We start from the raw sequence: 5,220 nt of genomic DNA, 5'->3' as shown, positions 1-5,220 counted from the left end.
GTATGGGAGCGACACAAACCAACACGGTGTTATAATGTAGGGGTGTCAGACTCATTTTAGTTCAGTTCTACATTCAGCCCCATTTGATCTGAAGTGGACCAGAGCAGTAAAATAAGAACAGCGGAAAAAGTCAAATTACATTCTGATAATGTTAGCATCTACAAAAATCTGAATAACATGAACAACTGGAAACGTCTTAAGAAAAACAAGGCCAATTTTAACAACATGTAATTATTATTAGATTTTTGTTGCTTAATTCAAGATTTTTTTTGTTTTTTTGCTTAATTCAAGATTTATTTATTTTTTGCTTAATCCATAATTTTTTAATTTTTTTTTTTTGCTTAATTCAAGATTTTTTTGCTTGATTCAATTTTTTTTGCTTAATTCAAGATTTATTTATTTTTTGCTTAATCCATGATTTTTTTAAAAAATTTTTTTGCTTAATTCAAGATTTTTTTGCTTGATTCAGGATTTTTTTTTTTTTGCTTAATCCATGATTTTTTTTTAATTTTTTATTTTTTGCTTAATTCAAGATTTTTTTGCTTGATTCAAATTTTTTTTTTTTGCTTAATTCAAGATTTTTTTGCTTGATTAATTTTTTTTTGTGCTTATTTCAAGATTTTTTTTTTTTTTTTTTTGCTTAATTCAAGATTTATTTTTTTTTGCTTAATTCATGATTATTTTTTTTGCTTAATTCAAGATTTTTTTTGTGCTTAATTCAAGACTTTTTTGCTTGATTCAAATGTTTTTTGCTTAATTCAGGATTTTTTTTTTTTTTTGCATGATTCAAGATTTTTTTTAGCTTAATTCAAGACTTTTTTGCTTGATTCAAATTTTTTTTTGCTTAATTTGAAGATTTTTTTTTTTGCTTAATTCAAGATTGTTTTGCTTAATTCAAGACTTTTTTTTCCAATATGATCTCAAGTGGGCTGGACCAGCAAAATAATAACAGTGAAAAAAGTGAAATTAAATTCTGATAATGTTAACGTCTACAAAAATCTGCATAACATGAACAACTGGAAATGTCTTACGAAAAACAAGTCCGATTTTAACAATATATAATTATTATTAGATGTTTTGCTTAATTCAAGACTTTTTTTGCTTGATTACATTTTTTTTTTGCTTAGTTCAATATTTTTTTGCTTGATTCAATTTTTTTTTTTTTGCTTAATCCAAGATTTTTGTTTTGTTTTGCTTAATTCAAGGTTTTTTTTGCTTAATTCAATAATTTTTTTTGCTAAATTCAAGACTTTTTTTCCCAATATGATCTCAAGTGGGCTGGACCAGCAAAATAATACCAGTGAAAAAGGTAAAATTACATTACGATTATGTTTACATCTACATCGTTTCCTTAAAAATCTGAATAACATGAACAACTGGAAACATCTTAAGAAAAACAAGTCCAATTTTAACAATACTATGCCTCAGATTATCAGTTTATCATTTACACATGTACATTACAATTTACATTACAATTACAAATACACAAAACATTTAGTAACAGGCAGAATATTGGTAAAATTGCATTTACTTAAGACATTTCAGGTTTTTCCACATTTTTTTTTATAAAATAACAGTTTTTAATATAAACATTTTCATGTAATTTTACTTTTTTACACTAAAACAAAGATAAAATTTGCGGTTTTCATTATTTATAGGTTTAATATGATTGTATTATACTGGTCTGACCCACTTGAGATCTAATTGGTCTGTATGTGGAATCTGAATTAAAATGATTTTGACATTCTTGATTGTTAATATCTTCAGTGTAATTTTTGTATTTCACAAATCCATCCTACGGGCCAGATTGGATCCTTGGTGGGCCGGATTTGACCCCCGGGACGCATGTTTGACACTCGTGGTTTAGGTGATTAGGTCTTATTTTAAGTGTGATGAGATATTTGGACTAGAAATGAGAAAAATACACTTGGTAAGATTTTAATAATAATGAAAAAAGTAAAATTCTATTGTGATCAGGTTTACATCTACAAATTTTCCTTAAAAATCTGAATAACATGAACAACTTGAATTGTCTTAAGAAAAAAAAAATTCTGCCTCAGTTTATCAGTTTATCATTTACACATGTGCATTACAATCACACAAAACATTTAGTAACAGGCAGAATATTGGTCAAATTGTATTTACTTTTCTTAAGACATTTCCGTTTGTCTATTTGTTCAGGTGACTCACATTTTTGTGAAAGTATAGTTTGGTAATGTAACATTTTCATGTAATTCAACTTGTTTACACCAAAAAAACACAGAGAAAATGTGGGGTTGTCATTATTTATAGGTTATCATGATCATATTTTACTGGTTCTGACCCACTTCAAATCTAATTGGACTGTATGTGGAACCTGAATTAAAATGATTTTGACACCACTGATTGTTAATATCTTCAGTATAATTTTTACATTTCACAAATTCATCCTGCAAGCCAGATTTGGCTCTTGGGCCGCATGTTTGACATCTGTGTTATAATCGATAAGTGAAGAAATGTAGTTGTATTTAAACCCTACAGACCCAGTGCTACTATTATGGCAGTTCCCAAATGAATTTTTCTCTCTATTTAACCTTTCTTAACTGATTTATCACCATTTTTTTGGAACATTATCCTCTGTATTTTGCATTTTTCACTGGAAATCATGTATTTTCCTATATTTAATTTCCTATATTTTATTTAGATATTCATGAAAACTCAGAGTGAATTCAATGTTATCATATAAAAACGGAGAAAACTGAAGAAAAAGTTACTTTTTTAGCAAATATATCTATACCTGAATGTAAACCCGGTGTTTATTTATTTATTTATTTATTTATTTATTAGGATCCCCATTAGCTGATGCAGTACATCAGCTACTCTTCCTGGGGTCCTTCCATTCCAAACAGACATACAGTATCCATTTCCAAGCACAAAAACAATGTGATTCACCCTTATATTTCCTTCTTAAGAACACTCAACAGTCAAACAAAACAACATTAACAGTAATAACAATACTACAAGATCAAATTAAAACCAACACAAACAAATAAACAAACAAACAAAAACTAAGCAATTATATTAAATAGATAAAAGTGTGTCCATCCACTGTCATTGTTTATTAGTTTGTAGGTTTTTTACTTATTTTTGATCATTTTATTCACTGTCATTGATCCAACTCCATGGGTTTTACTGGTGAATCAGTGTTGTAGAAGATGACAGTGTTTCCATGGTAACTACAGAGCCTCCGAACATCCAAATGATGACCATAAAAAGATGACAAACTGCATTTTACACCAATTCTTTACATGTATTGATAGGATTAGTGGATGAACAGGTATTTTAGTCCAGTAGATGCTGTTGGTCACCAGTGGATGTTTGGGTCTTTATGGCTTAATGAGCCATTGAATCTGCTTTTAGATTTTAGTTTAGTTGAAGTTTTTATTATAAGAGCAAAAGTAGTTTTATTTCAAAGAGTCTGATTGAGATGAACTATATCAATCTGTACAGGGGAAATTATGCATTGACTAGTTTTAGTTAGATTTTTAACTAGTATTTGTGCTAGTTTGAGTTTGCCGATATTATAAGGAAAGTCTTAGGTCCAATCCCAACTCACCCCTTGGTCCTCCCCCTTTGGCCTTTGCACCTGGCACTACCCCTTAAAACAGAGTTGCAAGGGGTAGGGGTTGAAATATTCTCCTATGAACACTGCAAATAATCTAAATCTTACCAAGTGTATTTTTCTCATTTCGAGTCCAAATATCTCGTCACACTTAAAATAAGAAGTAATCACCTAAAGCTGTTGATAGACACAAAAAGATGTCCAAAGCCATCAACAGAGACCGTTCCAGTTGCTGACGACATGGGGAAATCTGTCGGAAACAAAGTTGTTGCATCCGTTTATAGCGGCATTGATGACGTAGCAGGTGTGGAAGGGTGGGACCATTTCACTGCAAAAATCTAAATCTTCCCAAGTTTGTTTTTCTCATTTCTAGTCCAAATATCTCATCACACTTAAAATAAGACAGACTCACCTAAAGAGGAACTTTTCAGTGAGATATAAGAACTGATTTTTAGATAATAGATCTGGAAAATCTGATTTCAAGAAATCTTAGCGAGATAATTTTCACTTGTTCCACTGGCAGACTTTTCTGCTTAAGTCAAGATTTTTTTTTTTTTTTTTGCTTAATTCAAGTAAAGTGAAGTAAAGTGAAATAAAGTAAAATAAAGTAAAGTAAACTTAAATTAACTAAAGTAGAAAGTAAAAGAAAGTAAAGTAAAGTAAAGTAAACTTAACTTAACTTAACTAAAGTAAAGTAAAGTAAAGTAAAGTAAACTTAACTTAACTTAACTAAAGTAAAGTAAAGTAAAGTAAACTTAAATTAACTAAAGTAGAAAGTAAAAGAAAGTAAAGTAAAGTAAACTTAACTTAACTAAAGTAAAGTAAAGTAAACTTAAATTAACTAAAGTAGAAAGTAAAAGAAAGTAAAGTAAAGTAAAGTAAACTTAAATTAACTAAAGCAAAGTAAAGTAAAAGAAAGTAAAGTAAAGTAAACTTAACTTAACTAAAGTAAAGTAAAGTAAAGTAAACTAAACTAAACTAAACTAAACTAAAGTAAACTAAAGTAAAGTAAAATAAAGTAAAGTACAACAAAGTAAAGTAAACTTAACTTAACTAAAGTAAAGTAAAGTAAAAGAAAGTAAAGTAAAGTAAAGTAAAGCAAAGTAAAATAAAGTAAAGTACAATAAAGTAAAGTAAAGTAAACTTAACTTAACTAAAGTTAAGTAAAGTAAAGTAAAGTAAGCTTAACTAAAGTTAAGTAAAGTAAACTCAACTTAACTAAAGTAAAGTAAAATAAAGTAAAGTAAAGTAAACTTAAATTAACTAAAGCAAAGTAAAGTAAAAGAAAGTAAAGTAAAGTAAACTTAACTTAACTAAAGTAAAGTAAAGTAAAGTAAAGTAAAGTAAACTAAACTAAACTAAAGTAAACTAAAGTAAAATAAAGTAAAGTACAACAAAGTAAAGTAAACTTAACTTAACTAAAGTAAAGTAAAGTAAAGTAAAAGAAAGTAAAGTAAAGTAAAGTAAAGCAAAGTAAAATAAAGTAAAGTACAATAAAGTAAAGTAAAGTAAACTTAACTTAACTAAAGTTAAGTAAAGTAAAGTAAAGTAAGCTTAACTAAAGTTAAGTAAAGTAAACTCAACTTAACTAAAGTAAAGTAAAATAAGTAAAGTAAAGT

Source organism: Sphaeramia orbicularis, chromosome 12 (genome assembly GCF_902148855.1).
Source record: "Sphaeramia orbicularis chromosome 12, fSphaOr1.1, whole genome shotgun sequence".
NCBI lineage: Eukaryota > Metazoa > Chordata > Actinopteri > Kurtiformes > Apogonidae > Sphaeramia > Sphaeramia orbicularis.
This window is presented reverse-complemented; position numbering follows the sequence as displayed.